This window comes from Coregonus lavaretus (assembly GCF_964263955.1).
Source record: "Coregonus lavaretus genome assembly, contig: HAP1_SCAFFOLD_351, whole genome shotgun sequence".
Classification (NCBI taxonomy): Eukaryota; Metazoa; Chordata; class Actinopteri; order Salmoniformes; family Salmonidae; genus Coregonus; species Coregonus lavaretus.
This window is the reverse complement of record NW_028165496.1, coordinates 83,125-106,536: the sequence shown is the minus strand read 5'-3', so window position 1 is coordinate 106,536 and position 23,412 is coordinate 83,125. Positions and strand designations below refer to the sequence as shown.

General features: G+C 41.4%; 1 long non-coding RNA gene across 1 annotated transcript; it reads left to right on the top strand.

Moving 5' to 3' along the window:
• The first annotated feature begins 4,093 nt into the window (after positions 1-4,093).
• On the top strand, positions 4,094-4,552 carry LOC311115794. Its single transcript, XR_014611313.1, has 3 exons — positions 4,094-4,154; positions 4,268-4,314; positions 4,465-4,552. It is a non-coding gene; the product is annotated as an uncharacterized lncRNA (long non-coding RNA).
• Positions 4,553-23,412: the final 18,860 nt, after the last annotated feature.

Here is a 23,412-nt window from a genome sequence, read left to right as displayed (position 1 = left end):
TGAATCCCCATTATAGTTGAATTTTCGTCTGCGTTTTGCGCCATTTAAAACACAGCAGTGACGTAAACTTTATCCTATTTAAAGTGAATATGCAAACATCATGAATTGACCTTGCAAATCTTCTCATTATTAGGCTATTTAGCACCGTCTACATTGGGTGTACTAGGTTAAGTACTCTACCAAACAACCCATGATGAGTCAACCTGCATGAAGAACACATGGTTTCGTTTAGGCAATTTCATTCCTTTGACATTTGGCAATGTGAACACGACCAGACCAAATGGAAAAAAAAAATACAATGTAACAAATAATCAAACTCTGATTAGAACTATAGCAAACTAACTTTGTGTGAAAAGTGACATATTACAGACACTAGAACGGCAAACTCGGACTAACAAACTACTCAATATCTCTACTGTTCTCCTGATTAGAAGTAATTACAAGTAGGCCTGTGAGGAGTGAAAAACAACCTCAAGTCCAACACGAGGAAGAAGTCTAGGAACATCTTTGAGGGCATTGCAAAACGTGGAGATCCAACGTTGCTCAACAAGATCTACCCAGAGCTCTACATCACAGAGAGTGAAGGGGAGAACAGAGAGCACGAGGTTTGGAAGATGGACGATACGGCTCGGACCAAAGCATTTCAAGACCATGCAATCAACTGCAATGACGTCTTCAAATCCATATTCCAACAAGAGGCATCCGTCAGAACTCTGTTGACGAAGGGTATCACTGGCATCGGAAAATCAGTCTCGGTGCAGAAGTTCATCCTTGACTGGGCAGAAGGACGAGCCAATCAGGATGTAGATTTCGTCTTCACCCTTCCATTCAGGGATTTGAATCGAAACAAAGACGACCAGTACAGTCTGTTGGAGCTGCTGAGTGACTTCCACCCTGAACTTTCAGATATGGAAGACACAAAGAAGGTGGTCGACTGCAACGTCGTGTTCATCTTGGATGGTCTGGATGAAAGCCAACTTCCACTGGATTTCCATAACAACAAGAGGTTGTCTAATGTAACCAAGACAACATCAGTGGACGTGCTGCTGACAAACCTCATCAAGGGGAATCTGCTTCCTTCTGCTCTCCTCTGGATAACCTCCCGACCAGCAGCAGTTGATAGGATACCCTCCGACTGTTTTGACCGTGTAACAGAAGTTCGGGGATTCAACGACCCACTGAAAGAAGAATACTTCAAGAAGAGATTCAGTGATGATGAGAACCTGTCCAGCAAAATCATCTCACACATAAAGACATCGAGGAGTCTCTTCATCATGTGCCACATTCCGGTCTTCTGTTGGATTACTGCCATGGTTCTTGGGAACATGTTGAGAGGATCCTGTTCTGAAGAAGTCCCTAAAACTCTGACTGAGATGTACATTTGTTTCCTACTCACTCTGACAAACCTGGAGAACAAGAAGCATGGGAAAAATGAAACAGACCTTCGGAAACTGTCAGAGTCTGACGTACAGATCATTTTGAAACTTGGAAAACTAGCCTCCCATAACCTGTTAAAGAGCAATCTAGTGTTTTCTGAAGAAGATTTGAGAGAGTGTGATATTGATATCAATGAAGCCTTTTTGGGCTCAGGGATGTGCACAGAGATCTTCAGAGAGGAGGACCCAATGTTTAGAGTGAAGTTGTATAGCTTTGTGCATCTCAGCATTCAGGAGTTCTTCGCAGCACTCTATGTTTCCCATTGTCATGCCAATGGTTTGCCATGGATTTCACCATGGGTTTCACTATATTTCGGAAAGCTGGATACATTGCATGACTTACACAGGTGTGCAGTGGATAAAGCGTTCCACAACAAGAACGGCCACCTGGACCTCTTCCTCCGCTTCCTTCTGGGCATCTCACTGGAGTCCAATCAGATCCTCTTGAAATGCCTACAGCTCCAGACAGAGGGAGACAAAGAGAGTATCCAGAATACCATCCAATACATCAAGGTCAAGTTATCGACTGAATGGTTTGTTTCCTCAGAGAGGTGTATCAATCTCCTCTACTGTTTGATTGAGCTGAAGGACAACTCCCTGGTGAATGAAATTCTAAAGTTCCTGACCTCCCAAAGTCTCTCCAAGATTGAGCTGACACCTGCTCAGTGCTCGGCGCTGGCGTACATGCTGTTGATGTCAGAGGAGGTGCTGGATGAATTTGACACGAGAAAATACAACACGTCAAGTCAGGGCCGTAGCAGACTCCTCCCAATAGTTAGATACTGCAGGAAGGCTATGTATGTTCAGATGATAGTGAATTTACATTTACGTCATTTAGCAGACGCTCTTATCCAGAGCGACTTACAGGAGCAATTAGGGTTAAGTGCCTTGCTTAAGGGTACAGATAGATTTTTCACCTAGTCGGCTCGGGGAATAGAACCAGCGACCTTTCGGTTACTGGCACAACGCTCTTACCCACTAAGCTACCTGCCTCCATTTACTTTCCTAAGATTGGTAGATTCCCGTAGTCACTTACGACTATTAGTATAGTTTACACTTTTTTTTAATGTCCTTTATAAGCCCTTTGTTTTTCCCTCTTAAGGCTAGTGGCCTGCTATTTCACAGACGACTGCGCTGAAATTTTGGCATCAGCTATCCAAATGCCTGGCTCACACCTGAGAGAACTCAGCATAATCTACAGCCAGCTGGAGAACCAGAAGCCCTTCATAGACGCGCTGGCAAGTCCCAACAACAGACTAGAGTCACTAGACATCAGTCATATCCAAGGGTTTTCAACAACTGAGCTGGAGGTGCTAACTGCTGCACTGAATCAATCTTAGTCAGCTGCACACACTAAGGTGAGCAATTATTAGTAAACAAAAAAAAAAAAAGAGCAAACCAAGAAAAAGCTTCTTAGTAAAGTGGAAGAAAAATAGAAACGGAAGCCGTTTGTGACATGAATGGATGGATCTACAGCTTCTTCTTCTGCTGGCAACTAGCAATGCAACAACGGCACCTAAGGGATGTTAGGGGACGGAACAGGGGAAGTCAGCCAAGTGTTTAGCTGTTTGAAGTCAATTTAAAAGACTCTTCTGTAAACTTGTTTACTACGATTACACTCCGTAAGAGACTAAAGCATGTAAGTCCACAAAGTGTAGAAGGATGATCCACTTTGTTGTATTCCATAGGTTTCCTGGGTGTTGGCTCGACGAGAGCTGCGGTGAAATTGTGGCTTCAGCTCTGGCGTCAGAGAACAGCCATCTGAGAGAGCTGGACCTCAGCGACAACAAACTGACAGACACCGGGGTGGAGGGGATCTCCACTGGGCTTATGAGTCCACACTGTGAACTGAAGATACTGAGGTGCGATATTTACGACAACAAGTGTTTCGAATCGTGTCAATCCATACAGCCCCTTTTAATTCCATATTCTCTCACGCCAGACTTGTCCGTTGTGAGGTCACTTCCTGTGGAAGTTTGTCCCCTGCTCTAGCAGCCTCCCAGTTGGAGGAACTGCATCTGAGCTGCAACACCCTGGGCGACATGGGACTGAAGCTGCTCTCTGCTGGACTGGAGGATCCACACTGTCAGATACAGAAACTGGGGTGAGAAATGATGATGCTGTAAAAAAAAATAAAAAAAAAAATAAGTAAAGTGTGGTATACATACATACATACAGTTTTATTTAACATTCTGTATTTCTGTGCATAGGTATTTGGATAAAACCAAATTCAAATTTCAATCTCTCTCTCTCTCTCTGTTTCTCCCGCTATCTCTCTCATTCATCTCTTAGACTGAGGCAGTGTAATCTATCAGAGTTATCCTGTGAGTCCCTGTCCTCTGTCCTGTGTTCAAACTCAACCCTGATAGAGCTGGACCTGAGAGACAACGACTTGGGGGATTCAGGAGTGGAGCGACTCTCTGCTGCCCTGGGGGACCCTCGCTGTGCCTTGCAGGTTTTGGGGTGAGAGGCTCACATATTGATGTAAGCAAACCCTTTTGAATTGAGTATGGCACCCTAACTCATTCCAACTGTTCTCTGCAGGCTGTCTGGTTGTCTGGTCACAGAGGAAGGCTGTGCTTCTCTGGATTCAGCTCTGAGGTCAAACCCCTCCCACCAGAGATAACTGGACCTGAGCTACAATCACCCAGGATACTCTGGAGTGAAGCTGCTCTCTGCTAGACTGGAGGATCCACACTGTAGACTGGATAAACTCAAGTTAGTGTAATATGTTATGTGTACACTATTTAGTTACTTTAATATTCCTTTAATATTCCTCTGCATATTATGATTATTTCTTGACATGAACTATTTCTATTAAAACAATACAGTGTGGACTTGTGTGGAGAGTGCAGGATCAAACCAGGCCTGAGGAAATGTGAGTCTGACTGATGTGTAATATGATATACAGGGTTTCTTCAGTTTGACATTTCCTTTAAAACAATGAGAAAGTACCGTCAGCTAAACAGAAAAACATTTAACTTTCCTATTTCCCTGGCTCCTCATTGTGCATGTGTGTCTTCTACAGATTCCTGTGAGCTCACCCTGGACCCAGATTCTGCACACATTGACCTGAGGCTGTCTGAGGATAGGAGGACAGTGTTGTGGAGAGAGGACAATGCTAACAGTGAGAGTAGTGCTAGCATAGGAAACGAAGCTAACAATGCTAACAGTGGGGATGGTGCTAGCATAGGAAACGAAGCTAACAATGCTAACAGTGGGGACGGTGTTAGCATAGGAAACGAAGCTACCAGAGGGGAAGAATCAAATAAATGGATTGATCCATCAATTTGTACAAGATCCCTGTCTGTGCATTGTACCAAGGGTTTATCTACTGGACATTTCTACTGGCAGGTGGAGGCCACAGGATGGTTTGATATTGGGGTTATTATCAAAGAAAACAATAGTATCTACAATATGTATGACCTCGTGGTAATATGTATGACCTTTATGGTATAATGATGTCATGCCATAGTGTTGTGAGGACAGAGGAAGAGTTAAGAGATGAGTGGTTTGGGGCCATGAAGTCTACATTCCATTATGTCAAGGTAGATTAGTGATGTTTAGGATAGCATGAGTGATGTTTAGTATACTGACTTGGGGTAAAAAGTGATGAACATCAAAGCCAGGGAGTGCCCATGGAGACTTGTCAAATGTATGTGAAAGGAATGAGAACCAAAAGGCTATATAAGATAGAGGGTCTTCTTTGTCTAGTTAGTTCAACTGACGAAGGGCAAAGCCATGTCCGTTTGTTAGATGAACCCACGAGCTCGTGATTCAATAAATACTTGGTATGAAATCTCCACAGAATGTCTAAGAATATCCTTGCATCCTTGATTCTTTGATACCTGAGAAACTCATCATAACAGATTGGCGTCTAAACGAACAGGATGCAGTTCACAGCTCAACTAACAGGTAAGCAGACTTTCATTTTTTGAATTCTGTCCAAATCTGCTTATCTGTGGTAAAGCTGAGCTGTAACGAACTGTAAAAAGCAATATTTTTAAATGGGGACGATGAGTGGTGTTGAATGATGTAAAGGGATGTAAGGAGAAATATTAAATTACACAATGACATGATGCTATGATTCAAAACAAGGTGTGTTAACAGTAATTAGCATAAATTGGTAAAGAGAGACTCTGATGTGTAGTATCATCATGGGAGTAAATTAGGTTATGAGACTCTGATGTGTAGCATCATCATGGGAGTAAATTAGGTTATGAGACTCTGATGTGTAGTATCATCATAGGAGTAAATTAGGTTATGAGACTCTGATGTGTAGTATCATCATAGGAGTAAAATAGATGAAGCTCTGATGTGATGTGTCATCATAGGAGTAAAATAGATGAAGCTCTGATGTGTAGTATCATCATAGGAGTAAAATAGATGGAGCTCTGATGTGTTGTATCATCATAGGAGTAAAATAGATGAAGCTCTGATGTGTTGTATCATCACAGGAGTAAAATAGATGAAGCTCTGATGTGTAGTATCATCATAGGAGTAAAATAGATGAAGCTCTGATGTGTTGTATCATCATAGGAGTAAAATAGATTAAGCTCTGATGTGTTGTATCATCATAGGAGTAAAATAGATGAAGCTCTGATGTGTTGTATCATCATGGAAGAATTCATGAAATAGAGAGATGTGTAGTATCATTATGAAAAGCGATAAACGTCTTTGGTAGACGAACGTAGAAAGATGCGAGGTTCGAGTCCTCAGGGATAAACGTCTTTGGTAGACGAACGTAGGAAGATGCGGGGTTCGAGTCCTCAACATGACGAGATTATAAAATAGAATCCTTGCTATAGGTTCGAGGCCTTTGATGTGAAAGATTCATCATAAAGTTCATAAAATAGGTTTAAGGCCTTTGATGTGAAAGATTAATCATTAAGTTCATAAAACAGGTTTGAGGCCTTTGATGTGAAATAATCACCATAAAGTTCATAAAATAGCTTTAAAGCCTTTGATGTGAAAGAATCATCATAAAGTGTTAGTCGGGAAGAGGTTCAAGGCCTCAACCGTGTTATACAAGCCCTGTCACAATAAGTACTGTGGATGAATTACGCAAAAGGGCTAGGAGATGGAGCCAATGACAGGTAACATATTGAATCATAGCACCAAAAATGACATTTAAAGGCGAACTACATTAAAAAAAAAACATTATCAGAAGTTGATTTGATGCAAGTATTTAAATTACTAACACTGAAAGTTACTAGCATTGCATGGGTGATAAAGAATATCCTCAGAAGAGTATTTATAAGGGGTAATTTGAATACGGTTTTTGATAGATTAAATGAGTGAGAATGGTGGAATATGTCTATAAATAAATTGGATCGTGATAAATGGATGATTTCAATATATGATGGTAAACTACAGCAAGTGTTTGGTGTTACTTGTAGCCTACTTAGAAAGGATAGTTGACTAGATCTAATTTATTCTGTAAATGGCGGAGTGATGGTTTCATTGCGTGGCTATGATTTTAGTTGATAAACTGAACCAAACATGACGTTACTATGGCAATTTAGGATGGTTAATGTTGTTAAGTTCGTTTTTAAACCCTATGATAGAGGTAAATGTAGAACGTTGTTTGAAAGTGTGTTTTATTAGGACTGGTAGTAAAAATTGAAGAATTTCCATTTTTGTCTACGGGTATTAACCATTGGGGCTTGCTGAAACGTGAGAGCGCTGAAATGGACATTATGGGTTACGTTAGGTGTACAAGGATCGCGTATTTTGTAGGAAGTCATAGGAGGTTGAATATTATCGGCAGGAAATGGCTAACTAGTTAGCGGTGAGAGCTAGTGCGGTTTTCATTGGGTGACGTCACTTGCTCTATGAACTGGAAGTAGTTGCTTTGCAAGGGCCGCTGCTTTTGTGGAGCGACGGGTAACGATGCTTCGAGGGTGACTGTTGTCGATGTGTGCAGAGGGTCCCTGATTCGAATCCAGTAAGGGATAGAAAGCTAATCTTTTACATTGATGCTATTGACGTGAATTACTGGTTTCATTGATAACATTATAGGAAAGATGTTGTCCTACCAATCCATGTCAGATAGGATAACATAGTAATTAAAATTGCATATCGGTGAATGGATGTTTTATTGGTTTTGACTATAACTTTAAATTAATTTCTCATCTGTTGAGATACCGTTATGAGGAAAATTAGCGGTAGAGTATGATAGATATTGTAGAGGGTTTAAAAAGTAAGTAAGTTAATTGGGTGATGAGACAGGTTGACTTGATGTTGAATGGGATTGTTTAATAGAAGTAATTCTTTCTATTTAGGAGAATGAGAATATGTTATTAAGTAGTATTGCTTTGTGGAGACGATTTACTAATGAAGAACATGTCTAGATAGTTGAATAAGAACGATATTTGATAATTGATCATTTTATTATGACATTATATAGTTTGTTTAAACAGCCGTGAGTTATGCAAATGGTTCATTACTTCAGATAAGGATAATCTGTTTATGGTACGTTGAATGATGGGAGATAGTTGTTGTTGTTGGCATGATGGATTAAGTAGACATCTTTTTATGGGTTATGGATTATGAAACAATAGGTTTATATTTTAATAACATCAATGCAACAGTTTGCAATGATTAAATTACTAAAAAGGGGTTATAGGTTTATAGTGGAAGGTGCAATTAACTTAATAAAACGTGTTATTATCTAGTGTCTTCTAAGTGGGATTTTTTTTTCCTGGATTGTTGGAAGTCTCCTATAATATTATGTTAGGGGTAAAGTAGGACACAACGTATCAATTTTTTTTATCGATGCTGGGGATAAGATATCTAGTCTTACTTAAGAGGAGTACTGCTAAATGGCATATTATATATTATTATATTATTATATATATTATATATTATATTATATATTATATTATATTATTATATTATATACATGATTGTATTGGATAATGTATGAAATTGGACATTTAGAGGGAAGTTAGGAACATTAAAAGGGGTAGCTGATATTTCTTATGTTGTTGATACAGTAAATGATAATGGTTTGTTTGATGTGGGATCACAAGGAGCAGATGTAGGGGTTCAATAATCATGGTGAGATTTAAAGAGGATATGATCTGAAGGGTGATCAATTCAACAGAATCATTGTAAACTCAGAGGAATTTTGAGTGGTTTTAATTTTGTGAAAATGCGCCGAGTGGCGCAGTGGTCTAAGGCACTGCATCGCAGTGCTAGCTGTGCCACTAGAGATCCTGGTTCGAATCCAGGCTCTGTTGTAGCCGGCCACGACCGGGAGACCCATTGGGCGGCGCACAATTGGCCTAGCGTCGTACAGGGTAGGGGAGGGAATGGCCGGCAGGGATGTAGAGCATGGCGTTTGCAACGCCAGGGTTGTGGGTTCAATTCCCACGGGGGGACAGTATAAAAAAAAAAAGGTAATGTAAGTCGCTCTGGATAAGAGCGTCTGCTAAATGACTAAAATGTAAATGTTATATAATCTTTTTATGGAGTAGTTATGAGGAGTGAGATTGATACAAATGATTATTGATGAGATAGGACTGTGGATGTATGTATCATGTTTTGTGTGTAATTACTATCTTTGGATTGTTGATTATATGTTAACAACATGTATACTTTCTATTCCAGTAGAAAGGGCATTTCTTTATCTCATTGGAATATTGCCCAGAGCTAGGGTGGAACTAGTTAGTAAAATTAAGTAGTCTTGTTTTTAGGTTGTAATAGGGAGCTACCAAATTAAATAAAGCCTGGCCATGTTTGTTTTATTTGTTTTCCAAATGGGTTTTTCAAATAAACACACAACTCACCTAGGATGATGTTATAAAAGGTTGTTATTTTTATTTAAGGGGATTTTCAACAGGTCAAAGGTGATACGTCTTAAAGGAGCACACACAATGACTTTTTATTTTTATTTTTGACTGAGTTTTGGGTATACATGATTTCTTATGAGAATAAATGTCATGAGGATTTTATGTACACTTGGGGTACATAACATTTATTAGATGTTTTGAATGTTGGTAATGATTAGTATACTATCAATTCGTTGAATGATTTCAATGACCTCTGAACTCTGTTCTGACGTGCTGGTGTGATCTGATCATCCACACTAGTAATCCGAGAAACAAGGGCTGAGAAATTTAAGATAGTTCATTTTACTGAGTTGAGGGTAATTTATTATAACTGATTGTGGTTTATAATTTGATGCATCTGTCCTCGTGCTACTAGACCTTAGTGCTGCCTTTGACACCATCGATCACCACATTCTTTTGGAGAGACTGGAAACCCAAATTGGTCTACACGGACAAGTTCTGGCCTGGTTTAGATCTTACCTGTCGGAAAGATATCAGTTTGTCTCTGTGAATGGTCTGTCCTCTGACAAATCAACTGTACATTTCGGTGTTCCTCAAGGTTCCGTTTTAGGACCACTATTGTTTTCACTATATATTTTACCTCTTGGGGATGTTATTCGAAAACATAATGTTAACTTTCACTGCTATGCGGATGACACACAGCTGTACATTTCAATGAAACATGGTGAAGCCCCAAAATTGCCCTCGCTAGAAGCCTGTGTTTCAGACATAAGGAAGTGGATGGCTGAAAACTTTCTACTTTTAAACTCGGACAAAACAGAGATGCTTGTTCTAGGTCCCAAGAAACAAAGAGATCTTCTGTTAAATCTGACAATTCATCTTGATGGTTGTAAAGTCGTCTCAAATAAAACTGTGAAGGACCTCGGCGTTACTCTTGACCCTGATCTCTCTTTTGACGAACATATCAAGACTGTTTCAAGGACAGCTTTTTTCCATCTACGTAACATTGCAAAAATCAGAAATTTTCTGTCCAAAAATGATGCAGAAAAATTAATCCATGCATTTGTTACTTCTAGGTTAGACTACTGCAATGCTCTACTTTCCGGCTACCCGGATAAAGCACTAAATAAACTTCAGTTAGTGCTAAATACGGCTGCTAGAATCCTGACTAGAACCAAGAAATTTGATCATATTACTCCAGTGCTAGCTTCCCTACACTGGCTTCCTGTTAAGGCAAGGGCTGATTTCAAGGTTTTACTGTTAACCTATAAAGCGTTACATGGGCTTGCTCCTACCTATCTTTCCGAGTTGGTCCTGCCGTACATACCAATACGTACGCTACGGTCACAAGACGCAGGCCTCCTAATTGTCCCTAGAATTTCTAAGCAAACAGCGGGAGGCAGGGCTTTCTCCTATAGATCTCCATTTTTATGGAACAGTCTGCCTACCCATGTGAGAGACGCAGACTCGGTCTCAACCTTTAAGTCTTTACTGAAGACTTATCTCTTCAGTAGGTCATATGATTGAGTGTAGTCTGGCCCAGGAGTGTGAAGGTGAACGGAAAGGCTCTGGAGCAACGAACAGCCCTTGCTGTCTCTGCCAGGCCGGTTCCCCTCTCTCCACTGGGGTTCTCTGCCTCTAACCCTGTTACAGGGGCTGAGTCACTGGCTTGCTGGTGCTCTTTCATGCCGTCCCTAGGAGGGGTGCGTCACTTGAGTGGGTTGAGTTACTGACGTGATCTTCCTGTCTGGGTTGGCGCCCCCCCTTGGTTTGTGCTGTGGTGGAGACCTCTGTGGGCTATACTCGGCCTTGTCTCAGGATTGTAAGTTGGTGGTTGAGGATATCCCTCTAGTGGTGCGGGGGCTGTGCTTTGGCAGAGTGGGTGGGGTTATATCCTTCCTGTTTGGCCCTGTCCGGGGGTTTCTTCGGATAGGGCCACAGTGTCTCCGGACCGCTCCTGTCTCAGCCTCCAGTATTTATGCTGCAGTAGTTTATGTGTCGGGGGGCTGGGGTTAGTTGGTTATACCTGGAGTACTTCTCCTGTCTTATCCAGTGTCCTGTGTGAATTTAAGTATGCTCTCTCTAATTCTCTCGTTCTCTCTTTCTCTCTGAGAACCTGAGCCCTAGGACCATACGTCAGGACTACCGGGCATGCTGACACCTTGCTGTCCCCAGTCCGCCTGGCCTTGCTGCTATTCCAGTTTCAACTGTTCTGCCTGCGGTTACGAAACCCCTACCTGTCCCAGACCTGCTGTTTTCAACTCTAAATGATCGGCTATGAAAAGCCAACTGAGAGACCTGAGCCCTAGGACCATACGTCGGGACTACTGGCCGTGGTGACTCCTTGCTGTCCCCAGTCCGCCTGGCCTTGCTGCTATTCCAGTTTCAACTGTTCTGCCTGCGGTTATGGAACCCCTACCTGTCCCAGACCTGCTGTTTTCAACTCTTAATGATCGGCTATGAAAAGCCAACTGAGATTTATTCCTGATTATTATTTGACCATGCTTGTCACTTATGAACATTTTTGAACATCTTGGCATGGTTCTGTTATAATCTCCACCCGGCACAGCCAGAAGAGGACTGGCCACCCCTCATAGCCTGGTTCCTCTCTAGGTTTCTTCCTAGGTTTTGGCCTTTCTAGGGAGTTTTTCCTAGCCACCGTGCTTCTACACCTGCATTACTAGCTGTTTGGGGTTTTAGGCTGGGTTTCTGTACAGCACTTCGAGATATTAGCTGATGTACGAAGGGCTATATAAAATAAAATTGATTGATTGATTGATTTTAATATATATGATTTGGGCTAGATAATAACAAGGGAGAGAGAGAGCTATCCTGAATGAGGGATAACTGTTGATAGTTATGTATACTAATCTTGGATTACTTTACGGGATAGAAGTAAATGGAGGTATTATCAAAGGTTGTCTTTTTAATTTCATTTTTTTAGGGTTTAATTAACAATGTTGGTGTTTTGTTTTCGAAAGCATGAATCACGTTGTGACTCATGTGTTCAAAAAAGGGGGTAGTATTGATGGTATGAGGATTTCTTGGTATATTTGCATATTGTATTAAGAATATGAGCAGTAGAAAGTCATGTGTTATGGGTTAGATTAAATGTTTTAAGGGAAAATGTATTTGTGGTATAAGGCAGAATTTAGAGGAGGCCTTTCTATGACATTAGTGACTATAACAAGATGCAAGAATGTGAACTTCCTAATCTAAAAGGCTTATCAGGAAGGATAAGAAGAAAGGTTGAAGTAGCATGCTGTGTCTCAACTAACAATGTTATCCAGACTTTCTTTAGAAAAGGTGATGGCTTCTCTGACAGACCTACCGGGAGAATCTGGACATTTTTTGCAACTTGGAGACTATGTGGTGGTAAAGGATTAATGAAGTCATTGATGGACAACACCCAAGTGGGAAGGTTAGTAATAGGTGTTAATGGCTACCTTGATGGAGGGGCAAGTAAGAAAGAGAGATTCCTAGATCTATATGTAACATTGTAGGACTTTTCTAACACAAAGGAGGTATGGATAGAGGGGAGATTGAACAGGTATCATGTCAACCAATGATACAGAAGGCTACGATGAAATTGACGATTAGAGATGAGGATACTGTTGATGACAATTATCAGGTGATAGAGGACGACGTTTGAGGAATGACAATGATGAGATGTGGGTTATGGCTGAGTACCTGAGTGGAGGAACAGAGTTATACAGTGGGGAAAAAAAGTGTTTAGTCAGCCACCAATTGTGCAAGTTCTCCCACTTAAAAAGATGAGAGAGGCCTGTAATTTTCATCATAGGTACACGTCAACTATGACAGACAAAATGAGAAATTTTTTTCCAGAAAATCACATTGTAGGATTTTTAATGAATTTATTGGCATATGATGGTGGAAAATAAGTATTTGGTCAATAACAAAAGTTTCTCAATACTTTGTTATATACCCTTTGTTGGCAATGACACAGGTCAAACGTTTTCTGTAAGTCTTCACAAGGTTTTCACACACTGTTGCTGGTATTTTGGCCCATTCCTCCATGCAGATCTCCTCTAGAGCAGTGATGTTTTGGGGCTGTCGCTGGGCAACACAGACTTTCAACTCCCTCCAAATATTTTCTATGGGGTTGAGATCTGGAGACTGGCTAGGCCACTCCAGGACCTTGAAATGCTTCTTACGAAGCCACTCCTTCGTTGCCCGGGCGGTGTGTTTGGGATCATTGTCATGCTGAAAGACCCAGCCACGTTTCATCTTCAATGCCCTTGCTGATGGAAGTAGGGTTTCACTCAAAATCTCACGATACATGGCCCCATTCATTCTTTCCTTTACACGGATCAGTCGTCCTGGTCCCTTTGCAGAAAAACAGCCCCAAAGCATGATGTTTCCAACCCCATGCTTCACAGTAGGTATGGTGTTCTTTGGATGCAACTCAGCATTCTTTGCCCTCCAAACATGACGAGTTGAGTTTTTACCAAAAAGTTATATTTTGGTTTCATCTGACCATATGACATTCTCCCAATCCTCTTCTGGATCATCCAAATGCACTTCAGACGGGCCTGGACATGTACTGGCTTAAGCAGGGGGACACGTCTCGCACTGCAGGATTTGAGTCCCTGGCGGCGTAGTGTGTTACTGATGGTTGGCTTTGTTACTTTGGTCCCAGCTCTCTGCAGGTCATTCACTAGGTCCCCCCGTGTGGTTCTGGGATTTTTGCTCACCGTTCTTGTGATCATTTTGACCCCACGGGGTGAGATCTTGCGTGGAGCCCCAGATCGAGGGAGATTATCAGTGGTCTTGTATGTCTTCCATTTCCTAATAATTGCTCCCACAATTGATTTCTTCAAACCAAGCTGCTTACCTATTGCAGATTCAGTCTTCCCAGCCTGGTGCAGGTCTACAATTTTGTTTTTGGTGTCCTTTGACAGCTCTTTGGTCTTGGCCATTGTGAAGTTTGGAGTGTGACTGTTTGAGGTTGTGGACAGGTGTATTTTATACTGATAACAAGTTCAAACAGGTGCCATTAATACAGGTAACGAGTGGAGGACAGAGGAGCCTCTGAAAGAAGAAGTTACAGGTCTGTGAGAGCCAGAAATCTTGCTTGTTTGTAGGTGACCAAATACTTATTTTCCACCATAATTTGCAAATAAATTCATTAAAAATCCTACAATGGGATTTTCTGGATTTTTTTTCCTCAATTTGTCTGTCATAGTTGATGTGTACCTATGATGAAAATTACAGGCCTCTCTCATCTTTTTAAGTGGGAGAACTTGCACAATTGGTGGCTGACTAAATACTTTTTTTCCCCACTGTATACCTCCAATAATTTCAAGATTTTTCAGATTTTTCAGGAATCAACTGACTGTCATTCCATTCGGTTATATGTATTTAAAGGGTTTATATAATAGAAATTGGGAGGTATATTAGGAATTGGTATTAGGAATAATTGTTAAACCATAATAATTTGTCATATGGTGAATGTTTATAGGGATTTATTGGTTTAGAAATGAAATTAATTAAACTGTTGTGTTTTTGTCTTCTAGTGAGGTAAATACAGATGGTATCTTAATGCATAATAAGGGATAATTTGGCATAGAATGGTGTGAACCTATAAATAAGTAAAAGTAAGAAGACTGAAGTTATTTCTATGTTTGATATATTCATTTGCATATATTGTAATATCCATGTAATTTACAAAGTGTCACGGATCTTTGTATTTGTGGGGATGATGTCATGATGGTCACAATTTATTTCTATGTATGTTTTTTTTGATTGCATGTCTCAGAAATAGGGGTTATTTTAAAAGGGGGGATAATGATCTATGTGGGATTTATCCTTATATATATAAAAATGGGGTTTTGACTACATAGATTATTATCATGAATATATAGTAGTTAATTATGTGTTTATCTTTTACTCAGACTGAGTTTATAGAGGTTTGAGAGGTTTGATATCGCATAATGACTGAGAATTTATACCTTTGTTGATTACATATATGGAGAATCGAGTTGGATTCAGGTATGAATGGTGGAAGCAATCAATTCTCAGTTATCTAGCATAGTTTAGGATCTAGTCAGAGATGTGTGTACTACTGATGGGAGAATATTGTATTTTATATAAAGTTATATGTGCATTGTTGGGGTTAAGTCATGTCACTTACCACAAAAAAATTAAATAAAATAAAGAGTGGAATGATATGATGTTTTTATGGTATAATGAGGTCATGCCATAGTGTTGTGAGGACAGAGGAAGAGTTAAGAGATGAGTGGTTTGGGGCCATAAAGTCTACATTCCATTATGTCAAGGTAGATTAGTGATGTTTAGGATAGCATGAGTGATGTTTAGTATACTGACTTGGGGTAAAAAGTGATGAACATCAAAGACAGGGAGTGCCCATGGAGACTTGCCAAATGTATGTGAAAGGAATGAGAACCAAAAGGCTATATAAGATAGAGGGTCTTCTTTGTCTAGTTACTTCAACTGACGAAGGGCAAAGCCATGCCCGTTTGTTAGATGAACCCACGAGCTCGTGATTCAATAAATACTTGGTATGAAATCTCCACAGAATGTCTAAGAATATCCTTGCATCCTTGATTCTTTGATACCTGAGAAACTCATCATAACAACCTGGAATAGTATAAAAGTAATCCTTCTACCCCCACCCCACCCCATAAAAATAAAAATAAAAAGTGGTTGTCCCACTCGCTATCCTAAGTTGAATGCACCAATTTGTAAATCGCTCTGGATAAGAGCGTCTGCTAAATGACGTAAATGTAAATGTAAATGTTGCCTGTAGTTTTATAATTTATTTTAAAATAGCTGTATTGATTTTTAAAGTACTACGTGGCCCTGCACCTGAATACATGTCTGACATGCTTTTAAGATACTGCATGTGCCCGGTCGGTCCCTCAGATCCTCTTTTAGTTGTTCCAAAGGTGAGAACCAAAACGTTTGGTGAGGCTGCCTTCAGCCACTATGGTCCTGGCCTTTGGAACAGCCTGCCGGAGGATCTGAGGGCCTCAGAAACTGTAGACAGTTTGAAGAGCTTAAGACATACCTTTTTAGCCATGCTTCTGCTTAGTCATACTATCTATTGTATATATCTTATTTATTTTCATTTATTTTAATGCATTAGTCTCTCATGTCCACTGTTATTGTTTTACTATTTTAATTTGTCTCATTTATAAAACCTATTTGTGTCTTTCTAACCTTTTATTTTATTTGCTAAGCACTTTGAAATGCATAATCTGTAAGAAATGTGCTCTGAAAATAAAGTTTGATTTGGTGTTGATCAGGAAAATGTCCCACAGTAGAGCCATTCAACCACAAACTTACATTAATATGCAAAGTGTCTCAAATGATTTCGTACATATTTACTAGTGTGTAATGCAGTAATACTGTGATTAATAAGTACTTAATAAGTACTTCTCAAACAGCTTAATAGTCTGGATAATTAATTAGTAAAAATGTTATTTGAAGCATTATGAATTTCAAGTTATATGAAAAACACTAATGAAAACAGTTTTTTTGTTGGGGTTCAGATCCCCTTTATTTTTATTATTAAAAATAGGCAGTTCAAAGGAAAGGTGGAGATGGTGGAGAAATTCAGATGCAGAGTGTGGCCCAGAGTTGTGTGTGTGTGTGTGTTTGTGCTTGAGTCACTCCTCTTTGGGGAGGCTGATGGTGCATGTGAAGAACTTCCACACACGTCGGAAGAATCGCAGAACGCCATTTTTCTTCCGCTTCTTTATTTCGCTGGACACCTTTGCCACTGAGTTCAACGCCTCGGTCACTCCGCTGCTCACCTCAGGACAGCTCTCAGTAGATAGTTGCATCACCTTGCTGAGGCCATTTCCAGTGTTCAGAAGGTCTGCAGTTGTCTCCGTCTTCTTTGTGTCAATGCACACCTCTTCCACTGCGTTCAACACCTCAGGCACTCCTATGCTCACCTCAGGAAGCCTCTCGGTGGATCCGAAATAGGGCTAAACAGACAATGCAGCGTAAGGAAAGAGCAAAAACAACACATCTGTCGTTTTTCAAAAAACATACCACAGACATCCAAAGTCAAAGATTATAGTAGCTAATTTATAATATTGTCCAGTTTGAGACAACCCTGACACACCCAATTTACAAAGATGCTTGACCTTTCATTTACAAAACAGGCTTCTTGTTCATTACCTTTGGGAGTTTTGCAATCATATTATTGATGTCTCGGTGCAGCTGATCTTCCCAGCCCTCCTTCAGCCACCCTTTGGGGTTCACCACCTTGCTAAGGACATTTTCAGTGTCCAGAAGGTTTACAGTAGCCTCTGTCTTCTTTGTGTCACTGTACACCTCTTCCCAGTGGCGGCTCCTGAAAAAATTCTCAGGGGGGGCAATTTTTCTGATGATTTAGGTGACCTACACACATTTTAAAAAAGATATGTCCAGCAACAACATGAAGACAGGGGCAGCATATAAGTCAATACCAGAAGCATTTATTGACTGATCTCAAAAGTGTTGGCTTACCAGGGTTGATGGAGCCCTCAGTTTCATCTTTGCCTCGCAAAGCTAACTCAAACACTCCGCAAAACTTCACACACTGGATTAGCCGGCTGAGGATGTGGCGGTTCTTGCTAATGTCGTAGTAAATATATTTGTTATAGTGAATATGGAATATGATATGTTGAGTAAAATGTTGTGCTAAGATCTATTTAGGTCAGGAGCTGGTTATAAGTTCTGTTCCTATCCAATAACAATGGACAAAAGGGTCCTATCTTGTCAGCCTTGTCAGCAGGTGGCCAAGGACAACACCCACGCCATAGGCCTCTCAGTTCTTCCAACTCATGAGTTCTTGCTCTGAGGACACACACACACACACACAAACACACACACACACACATCATCACTGTTAAACACACACACACACACACACACACACACACACACACACACACACACACACATCATCACTGTTAAACAAACACACACACACACACACACAAAAATCCCCTCTCTTAGGCTGAACATTTGAAGACAGAGAACCCGACTCAGAGCCAATGCAACAGTGACACTAGCCTGGAGGGGACCTCGCCCAACTCATCAGGACCAATCAGAAGATCAGAACTACTAGATTCAACCTACTTCATTTATTGCATAAAATGTCTGCACACAATGTTTCGGGGCTCTCTTCAGATAATAATAATAATAATAATAATAATAATAATAATATGCCATTTAGCAGACGCTTTTATCCAAAGCGACTTACAGTCATGCGTGCATACATTTTTGTGTATGGGTGGTCCCGGGGATCGAACCCACTACCTTGGCGTTACAAGCGCCGTGCTCTACCAGCTGAGCTACAGAAAGTGGATACTCATGGATGCGCATCGCAATTGTAAAATGTCAACACAATTGGAGACACCACGTCATTTTTGGAGACATGTTATTGACAGTAAACTATTGTAGATGCGACTGCTAACTAAATAAAACATTTTAGCTGGCTAGCTAATCATCTTAGCTAAATGTGGGGCAAACAATTCAGTTATTTACCGTTAATTTGAGGGATTGGGGTGAAAGAAATCGAGTTACATAGTGATACTTTACGATATACTGTATTGACAATATCGCAATATTTTAGCGCTAGTTGGCTGTACCTGCACCAAAACACCATTATTGTTCCTTCATAGCTTGTTCTCAATCTTTTCACATTGGGAGCCAATTTGTTTTCAGCACTTTTATTTCCATGACTGATCAAAACTCGTTCTCATGGCTTTCTGATCCCTCTGCAACAGACATATGGTGCGCAATAAAATCACAGTATCGAATCGCAATACGTATAGAATCATGAGACTCGCAATGCATATATCTTATCGTGAGGTTCCTGGCAATTCCCAGCCCAAGTTCATTTGCCACAACAAATCTCTTCGCTAGCAAACGCGATGTCTTCTCCAAAACGGCAATGTGTCTCCAGCAATGTTTACTTTTTTGACGTTCTATGGCATCTCCACTTTCCAAGCATATATGACCACATGTAATATTTTGGTAAGTGATGCAAATAGTGAACTATGTAGGGCCAGGATGTAAAATATATGTAGCTGCAGCAATTTCTCTTATCTGATATGGTAAGTAATGGGGCTTAATGTATAGCTCCCTAAGAGTTTGACGAACGGGTCCGTGCACGCGATTCCAGATATCTTTACCTCTGAATAAACTGCCTTTATTATACCATATCCACCCTGTCCAAAGTCTCTACTTGGTCTCAGTTCTCCAGTAAACTTGTGATTATCAACACTAACCTCATCGTTGTGGCGGCGGACAGCTAGCCTGTATCCCTCATCCAGTTGAGTGGCAATGTTCTTTTTTCGTTCGTACCAATTTTTGGAAAATCCTCGGGTGTAGGACTTTCCGCCTTTAGTAGAAACCTGTTGAATTATTAAATTTGGTCTGGGAGGTCCTAATTGTTTCGTTGCCAATTTATCTTGATTTGTTCGCCGACAAAAAGGAACTTCTTTCAAAGAGACAATCGAGTTGCACTGCCATTTTGACAGTAATAGTGAATTGATTGATGAGGCTACCCGCTCTTTTCTTAGTTACGTTCATGGTTACGTTACGTATGACGAAAGCGCGTAAGTGCAAGCCCTCAGAAACCCATAGAGATTGTATTGAAAGCTCTGATATTTGAAAAAAATAGATTTTACATGGGAGTCTATGAGAGACTTCTGGGCGATTTTCAACCTGACTGAAATCGCCCCAAAAGGGGGGGGGGGGGGCATTTGAAGCACGACTTTAGCCTGATTGGACATTTAGTGGCAGATCAGACCAGACGTCTAGATTACAACACTGATAACTACTGTTGCCGTGATATAATTGATTAGAAAAAAAATCCCTTCCTTTTCCCGTTTGGCAGTGCGTCGCCCATATCGCCCTATTGAACACACCGCCCCTGCCTCTTCCACTGTGTTTGAGGCCTCGGGACCTCCACTGAACACCTCAGGCACTCTAATGCACACCTCAGGACTGCTGCACACCTCAGGACGGCTCTCAGTGAATAGCTGCACCACCTTGCTTAGGCCATTTCCCATTTTCAGAAGGTTTCCAGTAGCCTCTGTCTTCTTTGTGTCACTGCACACCTCTTCCAATGCGTTTGAGGCCTCAGGACCTCTGCTGCACACCTCAGGAAGGCTCTCGGTGGATCCGAAATAGGACTAAACAGACAATGCAGAGTAATGAAAGAGCAAGAACAACACATATATTGTTTTTCAAAAAACATACCAAAGACATCCAAAGTCAAAGATTATAGTAGCTAATATTGTCCAGATTGAGAAAACCCTGATACACCCAATTTACAAAGATGCTTGACCTTTCATTTACAAAACAGGCTTCTTGTTCATTACCTTTGGGAGTTTTGCAATCATATTATTGAAGTCTCGGTGCAGCTGATCTTCCTAGCCCTCCTTCAGCCACCCTTTGGGGTTCACAACCTTGCTAAGGACATTTTCAGTGTCCAGAAGGTTTTCAGCAGCCGCTGTCTTCTTTTTGTCACTGGACACCTCTTCCACTGCGTTTGGTGCCTCAGGCACCTCACTGAACACCTCAGGACTTCCCCTGCACACCTCAGGACCTCCATTGAACACTTCAGGCACTCCAATGCACATGTCAGGCACTCCACTGCATACCTCGGGACCTCCACTGAACACCTCAGGCACTCTGATGCACACCTCAGGACCAGTGGCGGCTCCTGAAAAAATTCTCAGGAGGGGCAATTTTTCTGATGATTTAGGTGACCTACACACATTTAAAAAAAGATATGTCCAGCAACAACATGAAGACAGGGGCAGCATATAAGTCAATACCAGAAGCATTTATTGACTGATCTGGGGAGATGGATTCCAGTTTCTGTGACAGATTATAAATAATCTCTGATGCCTTTGTTATATTAGCTTTTGGTTGAATGTACTGTCGTAGTAAATATATAATGTTATAGCTTGGTCTGACTAAAATCTTGTGCATGACCCATTTTGTGTTGGGCGTTTGTTTTCAATCAATGCTGTTCCTATCCTATAACAATGGACAAAAGAGTCCTATCTTGTCAGCCTTGTCAGCAGGTGGCCAAGGACAACACCCACGCCATAGGTCTCTCAGTTCTTCCAACTCACGAGTTCTTGCTCTGAGGACACACACACACACACACACACACACACATCATCACTGATAACACACACACACACACAAACACACACACACATCATCACTGTTAAACACACACACACACACACACAAAAATCCCCTCTCTTTAGGCTGAACATTTGAAGACAGAGAACCCGACTCAGAGCCAATGCAACAGTGGAGGGGACCTCGCCCAACTCATCAGGACCAATCAGAAGATCAGAACTACTAGATTCAACCTACATCATTTATTGTATAAAATGTCTGCACACAATGTTTTCGGGGCTCTCTTCTCCCTAAGAGTTTGACGAATGAGTCCGTGCACGCGATTCCAGATATCTTTACCTCTGAATAAACTGCCTTTATTATACCATATCCACCCTGTCCAAAGTCTCTACTTGGTCTCAGTTCTCCAGTAAACTTGTGATTATCAACAGTACACAACGGTAACAAACAATTGGGGGAACTCACGGGGCAGATAGTAAGGTCGCAGTGACACAGAAAGCAGTTCAATGTCGGGGTACAGAGTCGCTCTCTTACCAGGATCGCGGTCCGCTCTGACCAGGGTGAAGCCGGCCAGCTCCACTTCTCTGTCCGGGACTCTGTCATCCAGCCAAGTCTCCCAGCTGTATTGGATTCCGCTGCCAGCAGCGTTTTCATTATTTAGTCCGTTCGTAGCGGGTATGTACACGATCAACAAGATCAGTCCAAAACCCACCACTGGAAATCCATGGTTGGCAGAATGTTTGTAAACTAAGTCTACAAATTAAAAACATAAAATAACGCCACACTGCAGGTCGCAACAGAGACGCTGCTAGCCGCTATTGTCTTAGTTACGTTCATGGTTACGTCACGTATGACGAAAGCGCGTAAGTGCAAGCCCACAGACACCCATAGAGAATGTATTGAAAGCTTTGAAATTTGAAAAAAATAGATTTTACATGACAGGCTATGAGAGACTTCTGGGCGATTTTCAACCTGACTGAAATCGCCCCAAAAACGGGCGGGGCCATTTGAAGCACGACTTTAGCCTGATTTGACATTTAGTGGCAGTCAGATCAGATTAGAACACTGATAACTACTGTTGCCGTGATATAATTGATTAGAAAAAAAATCCCTTCCTTTTCCCGTTTGGCAGTGCGTCGCCCATATCGCCCTATTGAACAGGCCGTCCCTGCTCAGGACTGCTGCACACCTCAGGACGGCTCTCAGTGGATAGCTGCACCACCTTACTTAGGCCATTTCCCGTTTTCAGATGGTTTCCAGTAGACTCTGTCTTCTTTGTGTCACTGCACACCTCTTCCACTGCGTTTGAGGCCTCAGGACCTCTGCTGCACACCTCAGGAAGGCTCTCGTGGATCCGAAATAGGACTAAACAGACAATGCAGCGTAATGAAAGAGCAAGAACTACACATCTGTCGTTTTTCAAAAAACATACCACAGACATCCAAAGTCAAAGATTATAGTAGCTAATTTATAATATTGTCCAGATTGAGACAACCCTGATACACCCAACTTACAAAGATGCTTGACCTTTCATTTACAAAACAGGCTTCTTGTTCATTACCTTTGGGAGTTTTGCAATCATATTATTGAAGTCTCGGTGCAGCTGATCTTCCCAGCCCTCCTTCAGCCACCCTTTGGGTTTCACCACCTTGCTAAGGACATTTTCAGTGTCCAGAAGGTTTTCAGCAGCGGCTGTCTTCTTTTTGTCACTGGACACCTCTTCCACTGCGTTTGGTGCCTCAGGCACCTCACTGAACACCTCAGGACTTCCCCTGCACACCTCAGGACCTCCATTGAACACTTCAGGCACTCCACTGCACATGTCAGGCACTCCACTGCATACCTCGGGACCTCCACTGAACACCTCAGGCACTCTGATGCACACCTCAGGACTGCTGCACACCTCAGGACGGCTCTCAGTGGATAGCTGCACCACCTTGCTTAGGCCATTTCCCGTTTTCAGATGATTTCCAGTAGACTCTGTCTTCTTTGTGTCACTGCACACCTCTTCCACTGCGTTTGAGGCCTCAGGA